The sequence below is a fragment of the Cryptotermes secundus genome, unplaced genomic scaffold (assembly GCF_002891405.2).
Source record: "Cryptotermes secundus unplaced genomic scaffold, Csec_1.0 scaffold303, whole genome shotgun sequence".
NCBI lineage: Eukaryota > Metazoa > Arthropoda > Insecta > Blattodea > Kalotermitidae > Cryptotermes > Cryptotermes secundus.
This window is the reverse complement of record NW_019726229.1, coordinates 1,794,830-1,821,701: the sequence shown is the minus strand read 5'-3', so window position 1 is coordinate 1,821,701 and position 26,872 is coordinate 1,794,830. Positions and strand designations below refer to the sequence as shown.

Below are 26,872 nucleotides of genomic sequence, written 5' to 3'. Positions count from 1 at the left end.
GTAAGTGGGGCGAGGTGTGGTAGGATATGCAGGACCTTCGGTCGGGTACGTTCGACGAGGTGTCGTAGGATATGCAGTACCTTCAGTCGGGTACGTTCGACGAGGTGTCGTAGGATATGCAGTACCTTCAGTCGGGTACGTTCGACGAGGTGTCGTAGGATATGCAGTACCTTCAGTCGGGTACGTTGGACGAGGTGTCGTAGCATATGCAGTGCCAGCAGTCGGGTACGTTGAACGAGGTGTCGTAGGATATGCAGTACCTTCAGTCTGGTACGAAGGATACCGCAGTATATTGCGTGCTTCTTCTTGAAGCGGATCTTTTGCATCTATGGCTGATAATAGACACATTCCCTGAAAGCAGAACAAGCCGGTTTGGAATGACTGAAGCGACCAAACGCACTTTTCAACAATCCTGTGAAATTACCACCCAACATTACTGATCGTTTCGAAACTGGTTTTGAACCACAGGAGAGAAGGAACCCCCGTCTTTTAACGTGATTCATGTTGCTATATATTAAAGCCTGTACTTTTTAGTGCCTCATGCTTTTTCGTTCAGGCCAATTACATTGTTCAATAGAATGAACAGAGCCGATTGGCTCAGAAATCTTCACAGAAAAAAGTCGGTGTTTAAAATTTAATTGTTCATCGAACGAGATAAGGCAGATTAACAATATAAATTGTGACACGACATAAACTTTTCTTCTTGGGCGTGTTACTTCAATAGGCTACCAATTTGCAGTGGGCATACGTACATTCAGCCGAGCGTATTTCACCTTTATCATCTACTTTGCCAATATGGGTAGCCCATACATATATAGCTTCTTATTCCACTCACGGTTGCACTGACGTCAGATTTAAAGAGTACAGTTTCCTCTACGTATAGCCCCTCCCACAAAAAAAAAACTTTATTGACTGAAGTTCGGTGAACAGAGAGGCCAAGAATTTTATTAGGGGATACAGATAAGCGCCTAAGTTTAGGAGGAGCATACGGAGTCGGCTGGACTGCAGTTTGGATAGCCTAAAAGCTCCTTTCAGAATGATTTAATCAACATAAAAATACTATCTAACTTTTGTATCTGTACGTCACTTGTTTATTCCTTCTGTTTAACTCATCAATATTAAGTTTGAAATATGGACTTACTTATTTGGAAACAACATCGGACGTTTTTAAATTCCTTCTTAAACAAAAGAACCTATTAATTTTCAGAAACTTAATTCTTCTGCACTCGTAATTCCGTCATTATGATAAAGCTCCCGTGCTACAAATATAAACACGATTTTTATTTCTAAGAGAAATCTTCGGTTTGATTTAACTAGTTCAGGATGTCGGGATCTTGTGAATATACACGTACTCCTTTGGGTCCCATAAGAAATTCTCTTGGACAGCTGAATGACCATTAGTCAGATCTTTCCCACACATATATTTAATTATTACTCCTGAAACTCTCTTTCCGAAGAAAAAGTAGTACTCTTAAGGCACGAAGCTGTTATCATTAACTTTGATGTCATAGGATGGTTTTCTTCTTATCTTTCGTATCTCGGCCGTTTCTATGTCCCATGGATTCTCCGTTCAATAGGTTGAGTGTACTCGTATCTAGTGTTGCTATGTGTTCCATGTACTTTGAGTGACATTTGACTGAGTTTTAAAAGAGCACTATATTACTTCCGAAATAGGCAGAACTAACATCGTCTTTAGTACCGCCTTTTGATAATAGTAATAAATTTCTATTGCACAGTGAGCTAGTAGACTGCTCATTTTCGTTTCCATAACTTCTCAGTTCATATTTAATATCTTCTAGCAAGAACCCATTAATTTAGGATCATTTCAATAAAACAGGGTTTTCATATGTTTCTAGACCAAAATGTATAGTTACGGAAGAAGACATTTTAAACTGGTCGAATTGATATAAAAATACGAGATTTGATACGTCTTAATCTCTTTGACTTGTTGCCTTACTGATGTTATGCAAATAATGTTATGTGATAAATAATTGTGTCGATCACAGTGGCCTTGCGGTCTGAAGCATGAACGCTGGGTTCATGGGTTTGATTCTCACTCAAGGCATGGATATCTGTGTGTCCGTGTATTCTGTTATGTTGTCCTATGTATAGGTAGCTGCCTTGCGACGGGCTGGTCACGTGTTCAAGGAGTCCTACTGTCTGTACTGTACTGGGCCAGGGCCCAAAAATGTCTGTACAGCCATTGACTAATGAATGAAAATGATTAATAATTGTATCTTACCAAGACCATGTACAAAGCATGATGAATTCCGAAGCCTCGAGATGCCATAGTGAACACTTGTTCCTGGAGGTTGCGGAATTGAAATTATCATGAACCGGCGATTGTGGGAAGCTTTTATACTTTTCTCTATCTCTTTTTCTCATGAGAGCTCTTCGATTTAGTATGTAATTGATTAGTAGTAAGTACTCTCTTCCTGCAGATAAGCAAGCTTAGATGACGTGGGCTACCTTTATCCCGCTTTTTGCTTCTGATAACTTACCGTTCATGGAGTGGAGAACACTTAGATCCAGTAAACGATTCAGTATTTTGTGGCGTATATACCCGTTGCTAGACAGAGACCTCAAAAAGGACAACCATTACAGCCGTTGCTAAGCATTAGGAGGATAAACAAACACAGTTTCTATAAAACGGTTGAGGTATTGTTATGCTATAACAATGAAAACGGTGTTTTCTATATGGTCCGTACCCAGAAGTTATTAGCAGTACAGTTCGAAGCAAAGAGTTAGTTAAAGCTGCACCCCCGTGTGGAGGCGGGGTCGAATACCTCCACCGTGAACCTGCGAGTCGTAGGAGGCGACGAAAAGGGAAGTCTCAAATCTAAGACAGTAAAATCTGGTCGCGAGTCCCAAGGAACTCGGGCTCAAGAAAGACCGTGCTGGCAAGGACCAGTAGCATATACAAACTACAGACCTGTCGTCTCGTCAGAGAGGGCACCACACAAAAACAAACCTGTAACTGCCAAACAGTAATAAATATCCGGTCATTAGCCCCTGATGGGGCTCAGCACCAAAACTTACTGACTACCTGACTGATTGACTGACCGATCGTCAGTTGCAATATGACTTTGACTTTTACAATCCCCACCGCCGTTAATTTCGGTTTCCTAGACCGGAGCTGCTTTTTCCGTGGAATTGCTCCTTAATTATCATCACGAGGCTGAGTGGACCCCATTCCAGACCCACTACTTCTCAGAAAATCCAATGGAGCAAGTCAGGGGGCGAGGGGGGCAGGTTATTGGCCGCCATTTCCAATCCATCTGTTGCCAAAGGCTTCATCCAAATACTCAAGGACAACATTAATGCAGTGTGCCGGGGCGCCATCATGCTGGAACCACATTTCACGACTGACTTCCAAAGTCACCACTTCCAGCAGCTTGGGTATGGTCTCTTGGAGATTTTTTTTATTCGCTTATTGGGCGTGGAGTCCAACTGGGTCCATTCGGCACGGCGGCCACTGATTGGCTTATTGTAGCCTGCCCCGGGTGATTATGATGATGGAGAATTTGATGGAATGAAGATTGGCAGGGGAAACCGAAGTACTCGGAGAAAACCCGCCCCAGCGCCACTTTGTACACCACAAAGCCCACCTGACCGGATCCGGGATCGAACCCGGACCGCCGCCAGCGACCAACCGCTATGAGCTATGGCGCGACCTTGGAGAAATGTTAGGTAAATGTCACCAGTAAGCCACAGAGGTAAGAGGTAAGGGCGTCCTCCACATTTCAGAGGCCCTAGCACTAAACAAAGCGTTTCTGGACATGGGTGTATTAACAAATTATGATCACATTGAACCCATCTATCTATCACAGAGTGATGTAACATATATTTATTACGCCCTATATAGGTATACTGATCATTTAGGGCGTAGCCTTATATGAGCTTCCATTAGTTTTACTTACTACAACAGCGAAGAAGCTTCTGGAACTATCTATTGTTCACAGATGTTAGTCCATTTGGACCTTGCCTTAATCTCGGATTTTAACTGATGTTTATCAAACTGTCTGGGTATGATAGATCTATGAAGCAAGAGCATCAACGGTTATCTCTGCTTTCTATTTCATAAGAAGGTTATTTACCGATGCAGTAAATTAACATTGGTGAAGGCTGTCCGGATGGAAGGTATCCAAAATAAAATCATATCTCAGAAAGAATTTATTATACACATTAATGGGTTACGCCATTACAAATGAAAGCTATCAAAGTTCTTTTTCTGTGTATGTAACTTTCTCAATAAATTTAATTGTGGGCTCCCTTGGTGGCGCGACAAATATCCAGGTTTGAAGCATGTTTGGTGTTACCGTAGCCACAGCGTCACTTATGCGGGCTTCCAGGTGTTGAAGGTCGTTGATCTTAACCTGGTAGACAATGCTCTTCACACAACCTCACAAAAAGAAATCCACTGGGGTTAAATCTGGCGACCTAGGATCCCAAGCGATTGGTCCACCTCTGCCAATTCATATCCCAGCCATCTCTCTGTCTAGGTGATTTCTAACATGGTGGAAAAAATATGGCGGCATATGTGCGTAAACCGGGTATAGAAAAAAAAACTTCAGAGTTTCCCTTTCCGGTTACATAAACCGGATATGTGTATGACAATTAGTTTCCGAGATATACATTTTCTATTTTGGACACTTTTCATCCGGAGATCCTATATTTAGCACATCATCTCGTTACAAATCAACACAATTGTTCATAGACATATACATTAATAGAGGATTTCGTTAATTAATACATTCATTCATTCCTCAATAGCTCTGCAGCCCTTTGTTATGCCTTGGCTTCTTCTTCAGTTCTATAATAATTTTTCACAGTCGGTAGGACTCCTTGAACTAGTGATCAGCTCGTCACAAGACCACTACTTAAACACAGGACAGCACAAACACAGAATAAATGCCCATAGACATCCATGCTTTGAGTGGGATCCGAACCCACGATCCCAGTGTTCGAGCGAGCAAAGACAGTTCATGCCTTAGACCGCGAGGCCACTATCATCGGCTAATTAATACATCAGTTCCCATATGTACCATGATATACAGCAATGTGCAGTCATTTTAAAATCCATTTAATTACCCCAATTTCTGTGATCATCTGCTTTTGTAGAAGTTTTGACTGGATTAACGAGACGGGATCCCGAAGTAATAAACATTTAGCGAGCCATATGTATATTCTTAGTATATATAATCCTTGTCTTATTGTTGGTGTTCCTCTTCCGAACCAACATTTCTTACTACAAACCCGTTCCCATGGTCAGAAGATTGAACTGGTCTCGGTTTTCCCAGGTCTCACTGCCCTTTGGGTGGAAAGTTTCTGATGAAGGTTCTTTACACAATGTGTAGATAATGAGTTTGTGTAGAATTATATTGAAAACAAGGTCACGAATATTTCTTTTCGTTATCAGCACAATTCCTGGAACATTAAGAATTGTGCGTAGGAGTGAAGGAAATATGGGACGACATTACAAAATCTTTCCTCGATATTTGATTCAAAGGAACAGTCTAATAAATTCAGTAAGTTTTTTTTTTAATTCATGATTTAAAAATGAAACTTCGTATATGGGTATTCGTCTTTTTTTAATATCAAGGTTATACTTCACGCGCATAAAGCGACAGCTGTGTGTTTAGTCTTCAGAAATTACGTGGAATGTTAGAAAATAACTAGACAAAAGCAAATATTCATCTGATTTTAATCTATTCTTAACTTCTTCAGTAACTTAATTTTTATTTGAAGTATTTGAACCAATGCTATATTTGTGGGTGTTATATTTTCGTCCTTAATATAATTTTGTTCTGCATTGAGCTAAAGACGCTTTGATACATACGTAATTCTGTTCATGTTAATTCCTAGATAGTCCTCCACACTAGTATCCGATTGTGTTCCTGTGTTGACGTTAAGACGTGTTAGTTTGGCACCATAAATCTGCATTATCTGCATAGACCATGTACGAATATCCTCCATTCTTTCTCGATTATTTTACTTTCAAAGTAAATGTTGTAAACTAGAAGTAAAGAAAAGTATTTTTGAATCTCTTCATATAAGAGCTGTATACTTTTGTCGCAGGGATGAGATGGGCATGGCATGTAGCACGAATGGAGGAGCAGAGGAACGCATATAGGACATTGGTGGGAAAGCCAGCAGGAAAGAGACCACTGGGAAGACCAAGGCGTAGATGGGTGGACAATATTATAGGATGGTATGGATTGGATTGATCTGGCTCAGGATATGGACCAGTGGAGGGCTCTTGTGAGCACTGTAATGAACCTTCGGGTTCCATAAAATGCTGGGAATTTTTGAGTAGCTGCAGATTTGGCTTCTCCTCAAGAAGGGCTCAGCTCCATAAGTAAGCAGTAAGTAATACTTTCGTCACACTTAAACCTTTTAAAGAGAGATCTAGAAACGCATTTCTGGGGTACTTGTTTTCCGATGCTTCTCATACTGGCGGGGCGTTTATCTGTTGGCGAAATTCAGATCTGTTCGAGCGTGCATTAATGGTGTCTATACTGCACGTATAGATAATTATATATCTATCGATCCATAAGAAAGAAAATGGTAAAACTAAAGCCATACTTATTTATTACAATATAAGTCAGAATAATTTAATGAGGATGAATTCCCTTCTATGGTCTTAATAACGAAATTTAAAGACCGTGATAAAATTTTAATTTGAAATTTGCTTTTTTAGTTCGAGTGCTCCAAATAAAGTCTCAAATATAGTGAGATATTGTATTTTCTAACACTGAAACAAACTAATATAAACAAATTTGTTACTGAATGCCTACAAATTTTGTGTCTCACATGCTTCATGCTACAGGGAAGTTATTAAGACCAGTAATGACCCAGATCAAATTCTGAATGAATTATATATTGAAAGTGTTTTGTTCAGATTGTCTAAACTGTGTGGCCTAACGTTTGTGATAACCGTGCTTCGCCACTCTAGAGACAGGCATTGAAAAACGAACATTATTCTCTTCAACGTCACGTTCCAGGGCTTACAATATTTTTACACGAGATACTAAAAAATACATGCGAGAGAAATTTGTCTCATAAGCCTTGAGTCAAAGAGTAAAAGGAAGGGGAAACCATATTCATTTTTGCAATTTTGTTGTATAAATATGGTTTAATATGTTAATATTATATGCACTGTGATCAAATTTGCATTTACAAGAAAATCTTAAGCGTGAAACAGTATCGTGGAAATCAGAGTTGATTTAAATACTGTATTATCACGTGTATTAGTGACTAAAGACGCGGGTTTGGATTTGTGAATCGATTTATTTGATATTCACCAGTCGTAACTACAAATAATTATAACACTTTCAAGATTACTGTAATTATAACACACAAATAAGATCGTCTACATCCGCTTCTTCTAGTCGTTGCCAGGCAACAGATGTAAAGAATGGCTATTCCTCTGCAAAATTTTTCTTATCCGTTTCCCAGAAACGGGTTTTAACACAGGAACTCTGTCACACTCCAGATATCACTGCACTACACATAAAGCCTTAAAATCACACATTAAGTCCTCACTGCCCGAATACGAACTTCCCGTGGCTATGTCCTACCGGCAACTGACTCTCAACTCCAGCGGGTATTCTTGTTATATAGCCGTGGCACGGACCCGACAGGAAATACATATTCTATTGTAAGAACCGTTGTGTAACCTAGCAGCTTGTCACAGAGAATCCAGTTCCTATTTTTGCTTGGCGCATAGGAAACAGTTTCCCCTATATTGTTCCATGTTGGGAAGTGCTTATTTAGCCGTTGCCAGGCAATGCTTTGATCAAATCTGTTACAGCATATGTCTCCACGAAGGACTAAACCAAGGGTATTGAAAGGAAGCTTCTTGTTTATGAATGCATTTCGAACATGGCAACACCGACTCAGGAGTCCTTACATGTCAAGCGTTAAGGGCAGGTTTCTTCCTTCCTTATTCTGAGGATCTCCTCATGTCATTATCTTAGGTATGCCGCACACCGGCATGCGTCAAGACATGTAACAGTCAAGACACAATGTCTGCTATATGACGCAAAGAAAGGAGCAGAGTTGAAACGAATAAGATTATGAAAACCATCGCACACCGGTCTGAGTCATGATGCTGACGAATCACGAATGAAGCAAGACTGCTTATTTTGTCTCATGTCTTGATGCTTGTCTTGACGCAGTTGGTGTGCGGCCGCGCTTTGAGGACTATAATACAGGATGCATTGTTTCGAGATATGCCAGATGAACTGAGAAAGCTTCTCGACTTTCGATTAACGTACATGGAACAGTCAAGGGTTAAACATTGTATCTTACGAAACGCATGCCGCATATCCTTGCCATTGTCAACAGCTCTGGAGTACTTGAAGTAACTGTGAATGGCGAAACAGCAAAATGAACCTCAGTCATTTTCTCAGAATGTAAGCCGATCAAGAAATATCTTATCTTTTATGGAACAAGATGATTCGTTCCTTGATAACGATAAATATCACTAAAGAACATAACCTGAACGATTACATTCCGTTCATAATTTTACACTCTGTTAATTTATTTTAAAATTCTAATCTCATTATCTCTAATAAGATATGATCGTCTAATTTATGTTTTGGTCTTCTATAGTGTTCTCATTTCACCATCAGAATATTTCCCCCCCTGGCACTACAGCCCCAGTGGGCCTAGGCCTACCTCCATGAACTTCTCCGTTCACTTCGGGTTTTCTAGATCTTACACGTTCGGTAGGACTCCTTGGGCGGGTGATCAGCTCGTCGCAAGGCGTATACCTGTACGCAAACACAGAAAAATGCACACACAACAACTAAACATCCATGCCCTGAATGGGATTCGAACCCACGATCCCGGTTTCCAAGCGAGTGAAAACAGTACATGCCTTAGACCGCTCGGCTACCGTGACCGGCCCATCAGAATTTATCCAACCCTTTTGCCATCTAATGCATATTCCATGTTCCGCGTCCTTCATATTCATTACTAGAATCAGTCCATTAGTATTAAAAGCAAACTATATAATTTGCTTGAATTGTTTTGTCCATCCTCTTGCAACTTTAAACTTCTTAGTTCCAGACACTTACTCGATGTTTTGTTTTTGAGCACCCATATCGTGAAAGTCTCATAGAACTCTAAAGTAAATACAGTTATAATTTTTTACGTGTATTTTTTCATCTTTAGGTGTTAGAATACGTCAAATTAAGAGGAAGTTTCTGAAGTGAAAGACAGCAGCTATTTCTCTAGTTAGTCATCTAATTAGGTCATGAATCTACAGCAAATTCTCTTCTGTCTTTGCCAAGAACATTCACTCCGCAAAACTTGGCGAACTTCTGCTTCTCACGTATTCTTTTCCGGTGAGGTGGATTAAAAATAATAAACTCAGTTTTCTCCACGTCTATTCTCTGAAGAACTCCTCATCATCATCTCAGTTCTACTTCATCCTTTTGTTTAATGAGACAGACCTAACTCGTACACGAAGTCGGAGTAACCTTTTGACACTGCCGCGCCATAGCTCAAGTGGTTAGTCTCCGGCTTCCCACCACGGTGGCCCGGGTTCGATCCCGAGTCTGCTAAAGTGGGATTTGTGGTGGACAAAGTGGCGCTGGGGCAGATTTTCTCCGAATACTACGGTTTCCCTTAACAATCCTCATTCCACCAATTGCTCCACAATCACCCTCACCTGTCATCTGAGGCTGGGACAATAGGCCAGAAGTGGCCGCAGTACAAGGGACTTAGTCCCACCCCACTAGCAACAAAAAAGATCTGTTGACACACACTTTTGGTCATTTACTTCTCAATTTCTACGCCATACCACATCCTGATGTTTGTATTATCTAGATGACGTAAACAAATTGGAATACACACCATGTGTGCCTATATATATTGTGACATGTATACCCATTGCTAGGCAACAGGTAAACACATTGCCGCAACAAAAGCTCTCAACAATAGGACATCCAGTGATAGGTAACGGACCAGTAAACACGCATTCTGGACAATAGTAGACGGTGTTTTCCGTGGGGTCCGTGTAAATGGTTACAAAAAGTGTTCGTCAGGACAGGAATAGTAGAGATAGAGTTGTAGGAGTTCAGCACAATAGTCGTGAATTGAAGTAGGCGAGAGGGAACTGAGTTGAGTCTTCGGAATTGGCAGCTGCAGGATGGTGGCAACAGATGAATTAGGCTGTTACAAGAAGACTTCATAATGTGCTGAAGTGCCAGTGAGACTGATAAATCCGTTGCCAGAAGACGACTAGTGAAGAGTGAAAAACCCTAGTGAATGTGTAACTGTGAACCGGAAAGTGTGTAGGATAGCCATAGCGCTGTGTTAGCTGTAGTTCGGAAGTATGTGACTGTATAAGGGGCGATGAATCCTGTCATCCATCCAAAACCCCGTCTGCAAGTCACACCTAAAGATGGCAATGTAGCCCCACCCGTTACTTTGAAANACGAACCTTTTGGGGAGGGGTGTGACAGGCGGCCATGCTTTTAGTGCAGCCCAAGGGTAAAACATGGCCAAATGGAAAGGTTCAGGGTCACCGACACTGGATAAAAATATGAATATCAAAATCAAAGAACAGAATGTCGTTTAGCATTTGTTTTATTATTATTTTCCCATCTACGTTCTAAAACTTTTATTTAGAAATCTTAGAGTATTGTAACGTGTTTGCAATCCAGAGAAGCCACTGCTATGGAAACGCTAGAATAGACCGTTACAGAGGAGACAACAATTGCTCCATTGTAGTTCTAGCAGGAGTCTCCATGGTTATAACAAAGGGTTTCGTTGCCTAACAGCGGCCAAGGTTATAAAAGCCCAGTTTCGACGAGAAGTCTTCAGTCTTCATCGAGCCTCCAAAGAAGGAAGTCGTGACCGAGCCTCCAGAGAAGAAAGTCTTCATCGAGCCTCCAAAGAAGAAAGCCTCGGAATAGCCTCCAAAGAAGAAAGCCCTGGAATATCCGCTGCAGAAAGGAGTCTGCTATACACCGCCAGCGAAGCCAGTCCAATGTCGCCGAGACACCAATGTAGCGTGTTTCGTGCGTCTGTCACGCTACAAGTAAGTTCACGTAGGCCTCAAATTCCGTAGAACATTTATTGTCCTTCACGCTTACACAATCATTTACACCCGCAGTGTTGCGATCACTGCTTACTATAACTCGGCGACACCAGACTGGCTTCGCTGGCGGTGTATAGCAGCCTCCTTTCTGCAGCGGATATTCCAGGGCTTTCTTCTTTGGAGGCTATTCCGAGGCTTTCTTCTTTGGAGGCTCGATGAAGACTTTCTTCTCTGGAGGCTCGGTCACGACTTCCTTCTTTGGAGGCTCGATGAAGACTGAAGACTTCTCGTCGAAACTGGGCTTTTATAACCTTGGCCGCTGTTAGGCAACGAAACCCTTTGTTATAACCATGGAGACTCCTGCTAGAACTACAATGGAGCAATTGTTGTCTCCTCTGTAACGGTCTATTCTAGCGTTTCCATAGCAGTGGCTTCTCTGGATTGCAAACACGTTACAATACTCTAAGATTTCTAAATAAAAGTTTTAGAACGTAGATGGGAAAATAATAATAAAACAAATGCTAAACGACATTCTGTTCTTTGATTTTGATATTCATATTTTTATCCAGTGTCGGTGACCCTGAACCTTTCCATTTGGCCATGTTTTACCCTTGGGCTGCACTAAAAGCATGGCCGCCTGTCACACCCCTCCCCAAAAGGTTCGTCTCTGCTGATACATGTGATAGAATTTCCTTTATAATGTTGAAACAATTCATAATACTGCGGCCATAGAACGCTTACTGTAATCGCAAAACAAAGTGAATTCCAGTGACTGGTTCAAACAAAATTTCTGTATCACATACGAGTATTGACGTAACCCAATACGTTTTAACTGACCAGCGTTGTTATTTGCGCTACAACTACAGTGTTACGCTTACAGAATTGTCGGACATGATGTATAGTGAATAACATTCGCTTTCAGTTGCAAACGTCTTCAAAATACCTATTTACTAATACATCAAAGCAATATATAATTACTTATTACCTAAATTGTTTAGCCCTGAAAATGGAGATAGTATATTAACGTCGGTATCCTTCTACAAGACTACACACTCTTGCGACCCAGAGGACCACAGTTTGAATCCAAAGAAAATTTGCAGTATGGCTAGGACCTATACCAATTTCTTTTAATGACGTATGTGGCTGTACATATGAGGATATGTTGGGCTGAATCGTCCACCATTTATTCGAGTGCGGCACCTTAATGTTCTATTTGTCATTAACGTTTTAGAACAGAATATTATACACGGTGACGTCACCGCTGTTGCGTCACCGCGTGTTACGCGTTACATCACCATGGGGAGAGTGGCGGGGCGGGGACTCGCCTATTACCGTAGTAACGCGAGCGCTACTTTACCGCCACGTACCGCTGGGGAGGTGGGTGTCCTCCGTTGCGCAACATGTCACAGTATGTTATTGGTAGTTCCTCTTTTATTTTGTTATCTTATTTGTGTTATATACACCTTTTCTTTCACTGCTTGACTATATAATAGGTTTCTTTACAGTTATCAAGAATGTAAATAAGTGAACTGAATAAGTAGAGTCATTACTGCCGTTGCTATTATTTTCTTGTGCTGTAGATCACTCATTCATGAAGCTGAGCCCTTCTTGAGAAGCTGCCAATTGTGCAGCTACTCAAGAATTTCCCAGCGTTTTACGGAACCCGAAGGTTTATTACCATGTTCACAAGAACCCTCCACTGGTCCCTATCCTGAGCAAGAACAACCCAATCCATACCATTCCATCCTATCTCTCTAAGATCCATTTTATATTGTTCACCCACCTACGCCTTGGTCTTCCCAGTGGTCTCTTTCCATCTGGCTTTCCTACCAATACCCTATATGTATTCCTCTTCTCTCCCATTCGTGCTACATGCCCTGCCATGCCTACTTGTGCAGTAGACACTTTTTGAGAAGTAAATTTTATCCTTTCTAAAGTTAGCTCACTAGGGATTGGCTACGGTGGGAAGCAATGGGTAATGTGGATTCTATTAACCGGGGGGGGGGGTCTTTCTATTCTCAAAATTGTCCAGGCCGTCTCTGGGGCCCACCCAGCTTCCCATCTAGCGCCGACGTTAAGAATCAAGAACCCCCTCACATACACATCTTTATGGTATGGTCCTTGATTAAACACAGAGGCAGATCTACCTTACGTCCCATATTTTGTGATATCTTATGAGCACATCATGCTAAATGGACTTCAGGTTACAGTTTGCTGTTGAAAGCTTTTATCAGTACTGTGTGACGGGAAAGCTGTTTTATGCTGTGATGGCATTCAGCGGGACAGTGCAAAAATCTTACCCGTGCTTCAAATTCCAGCTTGCCACTGTCAGCGGCACACAAGCAATGCTAGTAGGACAGGGACGGGGACCGTGCCTTTGACAAAGATCACCGCATTCAAATACATGTAAATATAGCCGGTATAAAAGAGAAGAAGACAAATGCAAACGAAAGCATTTCTATATTACACTAAAAAAAACAGACTACATGGTTTTATTCCACAAGCTAACTATACCGACAGACCGATAGACCGCAACTTGTCGGCGAAGTAGTTGCCAACTTAAATTGATAGAGGGTGTCGCGTGGCCAGCGCAACGAATCCCCACGGCCGTTAATTTCGGTTTTCTAGACCGGAGCCGCTATTTCATTCAAGTATCTCCTCAATTATCTTCCATATTCCACTCATTTTCTTTTATTATATCCCCTTCCCTTCTGAGCAGGAACTTTCAGTGTTTAATCACAAGGACAGGCAGAGGCTAGTCTTCTCACGTGAAGTGATGCAGCTTGAAACGGCCTTGGCCAGTATTGACATTAAGGCTCTCTCCCTCTGCAAAACATTGACCGACAATCATATGTTGGCCAGGAGCGCTGCCAGTTGTACGGTTTGTCCAGCACCACAAATTCCCTGGTCGCATTTTCGCTCCTCCATATCTGGACTTCAAATGAATATTTTACAACAATGTATTATTTTTCTACTATAGTTTAGGGTTGGTGTGTCACACTCGTGCGGGACTAGAGATCATTAAATCTCGGCCCCACCTCAGTTTGTGACCCCCAGGAGCAATATATTTTAGCTGCATAAAGTAACCGACATCATGAGGTCATAACCAGATGGTACTCGTATCTTATGAGTTACATTTCTCTAGATACATGTTGTTTATCTCTTTTGCAATACTAAAATTGACATACACATATATTATGATGTTCATGTAATTATATTCCCCTTTACCCAGTTCCACTCCTTATCCTTGTCATGCACAGTGTTCATTCAACGATAGTTACTCCCATTACGCGAACCCGGCACAGGGAATTAGCGAAAGTTTTCCCAGAATGGGATATGCATTTGTATCACTAAAACGTTTCTGAAAATTTCAACATTCCATAATGATTCTACCTGCATGAGTGAAGGAGTAAACGGGTTCCATATATACTCGTATTTCGAAGCCTCTAGAATGGGATTCAGTTGGAAAGTACTCCGACTTAAAGAAGTGACCAGAATATACAGTATGCACATGAAAGTCGTAAATAAGTGTCCGAAAGATGGACATTATAAAATATGTACGCTACCTTCAGATGAGAACTGATGCTCCTCTGGAGTTTCTTGTATGATTTTGCTTTGCTTTCATCGGATATTTCGGCATTGTCACTGAGAGAGCTGATCCTCAGTCTCATAAATACATTTCGCCAACTTTACGTTCTGTGATAATGGGAGAAAACTTCATAATGTCACGTGTAGGTGGGGTACGCCTGACGAAATTAACGGGTTCTAATTCGGATGATTAGCACTTCGGTTCCACTCTCACTTAATTGCACTTAATACAGAGCTATCGCCGATTTACACAATTTACAGTTCCCGTTGCACACGCACTAGGAGTCTCAGTTTCCATTAGTCGTCTCCTAGCAGCGGATCTCAACACAGAAACTAACAGTTCAAATCACTATGAAGTTTTATTGTCATTTCTTGTTGAATCGCCCCGGAACCTCAAAACTCAACTAAAATCTCTCCTGGACTTTTAACTACATTACACTGCACTATATTGCACTGCGCGCTGCACTAACCTAAGTCAAATTCAAAGTTACTTTACGTCTAGCGGTTTACCGCCAGTCAGTTCGTCTTGGCGTTAGGCCCCTTGAGGCTCACGACCAGAAAGTTCGTCTAACTGAACTCCTACGGTAACAGTCCTCATGTTACATCCTCTCTGACAGTTTGTCTCTTATTAATACACTTGGCCTTTCGTCAAGTGTATATTTCGCACATGTAACATGTTGTTGAAAATTCTTCCTTTTGCACTACACACAAGTCCTATGTCAGTAAAAGCTTTACAGAGCATATCATGCCTAACTTACATATCTTATGTTACAACGACAACTTAGTCATTTAAATTGTTGTAAGCTTTACCACCGCCAAGTTTAAGCCTCTTATATGTTACTAATCTAAGCTACAGCAGGTCTTCGTTGTATAGGCTCTGCACGGACAACACAGAAAACAAGTCACGTGATTCCTATCCAACGAGTTCATAGGCGCGCTGAATGTTACTGACCATCTTCCATTGTTTCATGTTGGAACGTGTTAATCCAGCCGTTGCCTAGAAGTGCTTTGAGCAAATCCGTTACAATAACAAACCCAAAATAACATTACGCCTTAAGTTCTTTAACACTGACCTAATTTGCTAGTGTTTAGACCAGAACTGTGACTGCTTGGAAAATATTATTCGTCATATTCATAGATGTAGGAGTTAGTTTCATCAGGGAGTCCATCTTAACCAGAGAGATCGTGAGAGAGCAGAAGACGAATGGGAAGCTATGAAATAGCGATGAATAGAGACAGCTTGAACATTGCATAAGCACCGGTCACGGTCGCATAGCAACAAGAAAACAGAAGACACGGAACGAAAGGGGGTTTTATTACAAGTTAAGTCTTCTTGTAAAATATTTACCATGAGCTTTTTACAGTAAGCTTCAGTTGTAGCGCATACCTTGTCTGCTCTCCGATACTGGGGTTCCAAACTTCTACACTTGAGTGTCTTTGTCCACGATTCCTCACGGATGTTGAAACACTGTGAAAAAATGTGCGCCCCGGGATAAGGTCTCATGACGTTTATATAGGAGATAGGATTTATCATCTTCCATGCAACACTTAATCCAAAAGGGATGTGATTTCAGGTCGGACACTAATGTTGCATTTAGGTAACGGACTATGTTAAAGAGGGAGCCGGGATAGCGTAGTCGGTATAGCGACTAGCCAGGGCTGGAACACCTATGGATCGGAGTTCGAGTCCCGGTAGGGTCAAGAATTTCCTCTTCTGCCTGTCGTCCAGACCGGCTCTGGGTCCCACACAGGTTCTTACGCAATGAGTACCGGTGGCTGTTTCTCCGGGGGTAAAGCGGCCGGGGCTTGAAGGTGACCACTCAAAACTTAACTAGCGTCGTGTTCAAGGAAATGTGGAGCTATACGTGTACTTACATACTCCATTGTGTGCGTTTAATCTGTGTTTGTGTTGTTCTGTGTGTAGGTAGCGGCCTTGCGACGCCCTGATCCCCCGTCTAAGGAGTCCTACTGACTGAGTATAGACCAACTGTGTATAGACTACTGTGTGTAGACTGTGTATAATGTAAGGTCCAACAAAGTGCTGTAGAGCCATAGTAATAATACATTCTCCTTCATGGCGTAGTGCTTAATTAGTTAACCATAGGGACAGCTTTACCTATGTTAAATCATTTGATAGGATGCTTCGAAGCAAATTATGGAGCACGATAGGCTATGAAGGTTTATGGTGAACAGCTGAAAAGGCTTCTGTGAAGGCATTGTTATCACTGTTGACAAAGGAGCAATACAGAGGCCTGATACGAGGCTGCCGTATCACCTTATATTGATGTACCCTTTTGAGAACGGCTTACGTTGTCCTGTCGTGATACGGACTAGTGAGTTAGAAGCGCACGCAGGGAAGCTCAAAGCAATAGCCTTTAAAGGAAAGCATTCAGTAGGATCAAAGACAGTGATAAGCAGGGCCCGGATTTTGGTGACATGTCATCTTTTTTTCCTTGTATCCTATGCGATGCTCTTAAATATATAAATCTCGGATATGAGCTTCTGGTTACAGAAATGTAAATTTTATAGGTGATTTTTTGGCAGTTTTAGGTTTAAGGTAATTTTTTCATTTTTGGATTTTATATACATTTCTTGTCATTTTATGCCATTTTAGGGAATTTTTCTTGATATGTTCTCTGAAATGTGAATAATATGGAAGCGAAGCGTTCTTTCTTTCTCTTCTTTAGGTCATTTTTCTGGATTTTTTCGATCATTTAGAGATCATTTTTTAAATATTTTAGGTCATCAAAATCCTGGCCCTGCATATTACATTTTTGGGTCATATTTTAGGTCATTTTTCTGGATTTTTTCGATCATTTAGAGATCATTTTTTAAATATTTTAGGTCATCAAAATCCTGGCCCTGCATATTACATTTTTGGGTCATATTTTAGGTCATTTTTCTGGATTTTTTCGGTCATTTCATAGGCCATTTTTTAAAATATTTTCAGGTCATCAAAATCCGGGTCCTGGTGATAAGTAATACTATAACATACCGTGAAGCTTAGTTTCAGTTACTTGTTCTGTGAAGTATCGTAAGGTTGCATTCAGTTCTTTGTTTTCACTGGCTCTATAGCCCCCTTGGGCCCTCGACTCTGATTTTTTCAGTTTCATGATTATATTACAGACGGTAGGATTCCTTGGACGAGTTATCAACTAGTTCTATAGCCCCCTTGGGCTCTGGCCTCTGATTTTTTCAGTTTCATGATTATATTACAGACGGTAGGATTCCTTGGACGAGTTATCAACTGGTTCTATAGCCCCCTTTGGCCCTGGCCTCTGATTTTTTCAGTTTCATTGTTATATTACAGATGGTAGGACTCCTTGGACGAGTTATCAACTGGTTCTATAGCCCCCTTTGGTCCTGGCCTCTGATTTTTTCAGTTTCATGATCGTATTGCAGACTTTAAGCCATGGGTCCCGTGTCGTAGGTTTACGGCACGTAAAAGATCCTCATGTCTCTAGGAGACCTCTGAACAAAATTATGCAACAGTTTCCCGCCCAAGTAGTTTCCAGTGCCTCTGGTAGATGGGGGAAATATCAGATACCGACGGCCGACCTCGTTGGCTGAACGGGGCTGATAGTACGCACCAGTACCGGTAGGGTATGGCGAGCGTAGAAATTAAAGGGGGACGCACAATGGACCAATAACTGGTCTAAGTGCATAGGGAAACCCACCCCTTCTAATAATAATAATAATAATACATAAGGAATCGGAGCGTCACGATCCAGGATGCCATCATATTAATTTAGCAACTGCGAAGGCCTCAAATCTCATCAATGCGTGAGATGCTTATATGTTGCAAAGAATGTATAAAGCAAGAAAGATTTGAGGTTTTCAGTGAGGTGACTGTGTAGAATGCCGTATTTTGATATATGGCGCCGTATAAATCTTATGTGAACCGACGTTTCGGAGGAACATATCACCTTCATCTTCAGGGCAGACTGCAGCCACCTCACACTGGTTCCTCGCTCAATGATTTTTATACCCTGAAGATGGGGGCGTTACGTTCCTCCGAAACGTCGGTTCACATAATATCTACACGCCGCCACATTCCAAAAGACGGTATTCTTCAATGTATAAAGTAAATTTGAATTTTCCATATTGCGAAACATAAATATGAAAATATTAAGAACCCCAGTTTAATTTTTGTTCATACTGATTTTAGAGACACTTAATAGTTTCATTTTATTTACATAAGCAGGTCTACATGTCAGTACTCAATAAATGAGGTTTCATATTTTGTACGCTTTGTGGCAAGCAGGGTATATCTTTTCTTTAGCAGACTGCAAGGAAACTAACGAGGGAGTGAAAAGGCAATTTTGGTTGATCAGTCTTTGCATCCGAAGGAATAATTTGGAATTTTGCAGAATGAGTAAATGGATCTAATTAATGAAAACCTACGCGCTTAAACTGCTTTTCGTGTAATTGGCTGGAAGGTCATGGAATGCCTGAGCATCGCAATTTGTTTGTATAAGTTTTGAGTTATTTTAATGAACTTTCGGATAATATGGAAATGCTCAATCTGTCCCGCTGCTATATTTTCCAGTGAATTTTGTACGATATTGAATTACATCTTCTGGGATATAACACCTTGTAGACCTTTTGATTTGTTTCATTCTGGTCCGTCACAATAGCACAATAACATATAAGTGTACATACTTTGCGTGTAAACAAATTATGTGATAGTGGTTTCCTGTTTGTAGTGATGTTTGCCCTCTGAAGATGGTCCACAGAGTCCGAAACATGTAAGGGTGTTAAGATTTTACGTAGTAAAAAACTTACAGGTCACATTGGACGGAGTGATTTATAATTTGACCTTGTAGACCGTTTACAGTCAAGCGACGTTTCGGAAGAACATGTCGTTTCCATATTCACGGTCTACGGGTAAACCAAGCAAGAAGAAAACATGAAGCAGGTAACAAGCAGAGGCGACGTGTTTCTCCGAAACGTCGGTTGACTTTAAATGGACTGCATTATATTATATCACAAACTACTGGAACACTTCCTAACTACCTCTGTGATAACTTACAAATCTGCATTTCCATTGTGTTATTTTACATGTTTATAATAATTTATTGACAGATGTGAGAGGCAATGTGTTACAGTTGTTACTGGATATAAGACATATTTCTGTGGACAATGAGATCTCTATGTTGTAGCCAGAGTGTATGAAAGCACGAACGTCTGGATCAGCGAAATCTAACGTCGAACCTTGCAGAACGCGATTCTGTGAGAAATGCTCTTTGAAGAGAGACGGGAATCATAGACTAGCAAATTGGATTGAGATGGATGACACATACAGTCCACTTGGGACCCCTCCGTGGTTCAGGACGCTCATATGCAGTCCCGTGGCTGCAGAAATACAGGGCGCTCTCCGTCTTTCTTTCCGACATGAAAGATGTACGTATGTACGCAAGCGCTGCTCTGTGTGTTAATGCAGGCTTGTGTGTGTGTGTGTTCGCTCGTTAATTCATGCTTGTATATACGTCTATATTAATATACGTACGCCTTATTGTATGTATGAATGTATAAATGTAATGAATGTGTGTTGGTATGTATGAATATATTGTGGCATGTAGACCCGTTGCAAGGCAACGATCGCGAAATAAGCAACTATACAACAGCCGTTGCTGGGCAGCGGCTCCCCAAATGTACAAGAACGCAACAATTGCACTGCAACAGAGGAACAGTGTTTTCTGTTCGGTCCGTGCCGAAATGTTATAGGCAGCACAATTTAGGAGTTGCAGTTAGTAGAGAGATTTACTTGAGTTGGTTTCTGAGTTGAGTTAATTGAGTCAGTGGGGAGTGTGTTGGTGAGTTAGTGGGAGGACCGCTAAAGCTCGGTCGTTGGTAGCTGAGAGCAGGGAGAGTTCGGGAACCCAGGGGAAGGAGAACGTATGCCGTTGAAGCCGCTACCGAGCAACGGCAGTGAAGACGTTACTGTGAACACTGGGGTGTGTGTAACAGTGAACTGTAAAGTGTAGTCACGTGATGTATCAGAAGTCCAGTAAATCCGGTCATCAATTTAAACCCCCTTTATAGTTAAACCCATTCACGTGACAATATGCATATAATGGAAGGTATGTATGCATGTTATAATGTGTGTGTGTGTGAGGATATATAGGAATATATTGTGTATTTATAAATCTAGGCCTACATATATGTGTAATGAGGAATGACGCTTAAACGTACAAAGTAAGGTACAACTCTTCTAATATGGGACGTTGTTTAAGAGGAAATTCGAAACAAATCTTAATTTGTGGAAAGAAAATGGAAAATGTAGATCTGAATTTCTCTAATTTTTAGAATGCCGGATGATGAACAAATTCCAAAAAGCCAGTAATACCAAAATGGAACGTGTTTACATTTTAAAGGCAAGAACAGAGTTGCGAGATGGGAATTCCTCGCGGTGGTGGCCATGAAGATTGATGCATTTTAAGATATAACATCATGTATTCTTATAGAATTTTATTGACGTTTCGGAGCAACGTACTACCTCCATATTTTGAGACTTTACTCTTACTGTATATTCGACGTACTCTGAATATAGAAGCCGTACATTCCTCCGAAAAGTCGGTGAACTAAACCAGAATAATCATCCAGAATACGGTTATTCGTCACATACAGAATGTTTTATAAATTATTCCTCTTCACGAATGAGATAATTTTCAAATTGAAGATAGTTAAATACAGATACTTTTTAATTCAATGAACATGGTATTTCACACTTTATTTTCAGAAAATGATGACTAATTCTTCAATCATTACACGACGCTTTTCTACATGAATTGTTCTAAGAGCCTCAAATAAAGGAATATAATTATGCAACAAATTGGAACGCTCGTGTGGAAGGAACCTGTTATGATTTATCTTACAGTATCATTCCACAACTTGTAGAGGGAGGCTGAGGGAAAAGAAATTTAATTCGGTAAATCAGGCGCACCCTGGCTGAGATTAGAACCCTTAACTTCTCGAATATTAACTATTTGAACCGCTGCTCGTGATTCTGCAGAACTTTTTAAGTGGTGAACTTGATCGAATTCACTTTTAGTACAGTGTCACAGGCCCTTTCACATCTCAGTAAACATTTCCGTGTAGCTTCCATTTTCATTCAGGTTTCTTGCTAAGAGTATCTGCCCTCGTTTTTCCTGGAATAATGTTCCTGTTCTGGTTCCAAAAATCGCAATATTCCAGTTGCGAGTTTCGTGAAGAAAAATGAAGGCTTGAAGAATAAAATACACAGACTTTTAACTTCCTTTTACATATACGTAAAACGCGGTGCCGTAACCTAAGGAAAGATAATATTATGGCATATCTGCTGAAATCCGGAATAGTTTAACCAAAAGAAGACTCCTCGTTGCTAAACAATGGCTTGGTTAACGTCACGTGACCGTAATCACGCTTATGTACCCAACAATAAAAGAACTGGAAGCGGTTTGCCTCAACGGCAAGGTCACACTGCAACAATGCAAATGCAAGAAAAGATATTTTCCATGGGGTCCGTCCCAAGGCTATATAACGAGATCGAATTCGAAGTTTCGGGAGTCTCCCCGCGTGGAGGCGGGTTCGAATACCTGCATCGTAGTCCTGTGAGTCGTAGGAGGGGACTAATAGAGAACCCAGTATCTGGGGCTATAGCCGGGCAACCCTGTTGCTGGGGGACATAAGTACAGTTCCCTCCAGCAAGCGCCAAGACTTCTTAGTCTGTTCTGTCTTCACTGGCTGAGGCCCTCCAGACTGGAGGAGTCTGCAGTCTGAGAGAGTAAAATATAATCATGAGTCCCGTGGGACTCCGGCCTGAGAATGACTGCGCTGACGAGTACCAGAAGTAATTGTAAAAGACAGACCCGTCCTCTCGTCAGAGACGGCACCCCACATCAACAAACCCGCAACTGTTTGACAGTAAAAAAATATGGGCTTGGACCGCAGTTGAGGTCTTGACACCAAGAGAGACCGGCCGACTGACCGTCGGTCGTAACATAACTTTGTCTTTAACTAGTTTCGGGAGTGTAAAATTCATCACAATATTCCTTAAGAATTATGATTTGATTTTCTCAAAGCTGTGGTTATGAATATTTCTATCTTGTAGGATTTGTAACAACGTGTATTCCGTTGAAAGTCAACAGAAGTTTCGGAGGAATATATTCCTCTGCTTTCCACCTGCTTTCACGCTTTTTTCATGATCACTTTATACTTCGATCCTGAAGACGTAGGCGATATGTTCCTCCGAAACGTGTGTTGACTTTCAACGGAGAGCACGGCGTTATACCCCAAAGATATAATTCTTTATTATGTAAGAATATTGAGATTAGGACAACAAAAGTCAGGTGCAAGTAGAGTTCTGTGTTGAAATACATTTCTGTGAATTTACGAGTATGGACGTTCACAAATGCAGATATGTTCCTAGTCGAATAACACACACATGTCATATGTAGCCTTTTATATTCAGTTATTCTCACGTCTGTCAGTCTCTGTTGTGCACATATTTAGACTGATGGTTGAAATCAACCCCCCACCCCCTCAATCCACAATCTGATGCTTGTGTAAACTCTACGAAGCAGGGTGAGTTCAGGCGCCCGTGTCAATAGACACAGCGAGAGTGCTAATATTGGTCGTACTTTACTCTGTTACAGGTGAGTTGGCCCGTCTTTGTTATCGGTAACCATTCTCCGAGACGAACACATCATCACGGTAAGGCACACACGAAAGCTTCTATCGGTTTCAGAATAGACATTGATGTTGTATAGGACTAGCGCCCTTGAAGTATGCCACATGTTACACGCTTAACTGAAATTAAATCTTTTGACTAAAGCTTGGCTTGACCGCGCCATAGCTCAAGCGGTTAGTCGCTGACTTCCCACCGCGACGGCCCGGGTTCGATCCCGGGTCTGGTCAAGTGGGATTTGTGGTGGACAAAGTGGCGCTGGCGCGGTTTTTTCCGAATACTTCAGTTTCCCCTGCCAATCTTCACTCCACTAAATTCTCCATCACCATAATCACCCGAGGCAGGCTTCAATGGGCCAATCAGTGGCCGCCGTGCCGAGTGGACCCAGTTGGACTCCACCCTCCACTAAGCGAATTAAAAAACAAAAGGCGTTGCTTATAAGATTACGTCGTTTAAGGGTAAATACATTATATTCGTGAATGCTACAGCCTATAAGCGACAGTTCTCAACACCTGGTACCGCGTGGAACACACGTTAGTTTTCTTCTGTAAGGTTGCCTTCTCAGTTTACGTATGACGTGACTGTACGTTGGTTCAGAATTCATACTCTTGCTGAAACCTCAAGGCCAAGTGACTGCCCTATGATAGGAGGTATCTACCAATACTGGATCACCGTAAAAGTCCGAAAAATATTGTGGTGCATATGATCATTGCTAGGCAACGGCCCGGTAAACGCATTCCCAAGGTTACGTTCTCAACAATAGAAGGATGTAATTTGCTGGATACCGAGTCGCTGAGCACGTAACTGCAGCAACGGATAAGCTTGTGGAAACCAGAACGTTGCTACGGATTCGTCCCTAGCGAGCCGTTTTCTAGCAGTGGCCTATGACGACTTTCAGCTGTCATGTCACAATATTGATGCCGGATTATTATTTTTATTTTATGCATCCGGTGTTATAGTAGTTGTTTTGTGGTCAGCAGTTCATCATATAATTCAGCATAAATGTTGTATTTGCTTTCTTTACTTATATGCACGTTCATAACAGACCGAAACAAATGGTGTGATAATATAATAAACTGTCTTATTGACTTATTGGTTTCATTTTCATTGTAAAGTATTCTATCTGTAATGAAACAAAGTCAATCCTTTCTTGAAAGACACTAATATATATTTACTTACTTATTCATGGAGCTGAGCCCTTCTTGAGAAGCCGCCAATTCTGCAGCTACTCAAGAATTTCCCAGCATTTTATGGAACCCGTAGGTACATTACCGTGTTCACAAGAGCCCTCCACTGGTCCCTATCCTGAGACAGATCTGTCCAATCCATACCATCCCATCCTATCTCTCTAAGATCCATTCTAATATTGCCCACACACCTACGCCTTGGCCTTCCCTGTGGTCTCTTTCCTTCTGGCTTTACCACCAATATCCTATACCCATTTCTCGTCTCCCCCATTCGTGCTACAAAACCTGCCCACCTCATCTTCCTTGACTTGATCATTCTAATTATACTTAGAGAAGAATACGAGTCATGAAGCTCCTCATTATGCAGTTTTCTCCAACCTCCTGTCACTTCCTCTCTCTTCGGTCCAAATATTTTCCTTAACGCCCTGTTCTCAAACACCCTCAGTCCATGTTCCTCCATTAATGGGAGAGACCAAGTCTAAATTATATTTTTTTCAATAAATAGTGTTAGTTAAATATTTTAAAATGTCGTTAACTATATACACTTGATAAATGATATAAACTCCGTCTCAAGTGCAAACAATATATTTGTGTCTTTGATCTTGCTCCCTACACTACATGTTTCGGCCTCAGACGGCCATCATCAGGTGTATAACACTCACGTCGCTGTCACACTGCACCCAGTTCAAAATGTAACATCTAAAACACTTGATGTCATGTTACATATTTCGGCCGCACAGGGGCCATAATCAGGCAACACTTATTATTTTGGAGACTTATTGTTTTTAAGTTGAGCCCTGTTAGTGATTCCCCATCCTAAAACTTGTTCATTACATCTAAAATGTAAATTGTGAAGCAATGAATATAACGCCATGTAGTCCGTTGAAAGTCATCGCCTCCATCTTCAGGGTCGAATAAGCCGAGCAAAATACCAGGGTGAAATCAGGTGGCTAGCTGGCGATATGTTCCTCCGAAACGTCCGTTGACTTCCAGCCTACTGCACTGCGTTATACCCCAGAAGATAACTACCGATGTGAGAACATCAAATCCTACATAATGAAGCAAGTTTTCTAGATTACACACAGATGAATAACACCTTACTGTTTTAAATTTGTTTTTCTTTTTGCGAAATAAGATTGAAAAGTTTAATTGCCAAGAAGTTTAAAGTTTAATTCAACGCCACTGAAAGCGGGATTTCTTTGAATTCTCTGTGCTTGAAATGGAGATGAGGAAACGTATTCCGATTCAGTCAAGAAGTTGCTAGAGCAGTTACATCATGTAATCTTCTTTTCTCAAACAGTGTTTAATACCCGAAGAAATTCTTAGAAAATATAGTTTCAGAAATAAAATCCGTTCTTTCTTTTTCGCAATGTTTTTGGTGTTGTTCCACTTCACTGCGGAGGTAATGAACTGATATTTGCAGGGCGTGTTCTAATGTTCTATCTTTTATTGTCACCGTAGCTTATAAAAATATTGTTTATTTAGAGTTCAGTCAGTGACAAGTATCAATTTTCGTTTAATTGTCCCCTATATGAAACATACAAAGTAGTGGCACGTTGCATATTTATTTCGATGGAAGTTAAAAATCTCAGTTGCAGGCCTTTCTTTAATACGTGTACACAGCATTCTGGCCGCTCTGTGGGGTAGAACCCTTCTTGAAAAGCCAATATTCGCCCAGCAAATTGAGATTCTTATCTGAATTTGCCTGAATCAAAAGTTTATTAACGTATTCTCAAGACCTCATGTCTGAACCCTATCCCGAGCAACTTAAAACCAGTCTAGGCCTCACATCTGCACACCCCTTTTCTTCAAAACTTGTTTCAACATTGCCCACCCAAGTATGCCTATGTATCTTACCATCAGTTTTATGAACTAGATTTGAATGCTCATTTTTCATCTGTTTGACAATTTCTACATAACCCAACAATCTCATCGTCCGTGATTACATCACCATAGAAGCTATTCTATCTGCCTGCCTGCCTATATATCTATATATCCATCCGTCCTTCCGTCCATCCGTCTATCCCCCTATCTATCTATCTATCTATCTATCTATCTCTCTCTCTCTGTCTGTCTGTTAGGAACGCATGTTTACAGCGCCGTTGCATGGCAACGGAAGTCATTCGATTGTTGCTTGCGTATTCGTTGCCGCGGGGAGTCCTGTCACAATATGATTGATCTTCAACGAAGAGAGCAAGTGAGTATGGTACAGAGAATGTTCATCATTACATCATAACCGAAGATTATCTTTTTTTAATTATTCTTGCTGTGGTGAGACTGAGTCCACTTGGTACTGTGGTCACTACTGACCTATTGTACCAGACCCGGATGATAGGTGATCGTGGTTGTGGAGCAACTGGGGGAATTAAGATTGAC

At 41.2% G+C, this 26,872-nt stretch overlaps 1 protein-coding gene across 7 annotated transcripts in view; it reads left to right on the top strand.

The window, feature by feature from the left end:
* The window catches only part of LOC111864021 (diuretic hormone receptor), a 529,565-nt gene that overhangs the window by 166,566 nt on the left and 336,127 nt on the right, over positions 1 to 26,872 (top strand). The window contains exon 2 of one of the 7 annotated variants that reach the window (XM_033751293.1): positions 23,278 to 23,335. The exons of the other annotated variants lie outside the window; for them this stretch is intronic. The gene's annotated coding sequence lies outside the window, so the exon portion shown is untranslated. The remainder of the gene's footprint in view (positions 1 to 23,277; positions 23,336 to 26,872) is intronic. 7 annotated transcript variants of the gene reach the window in all.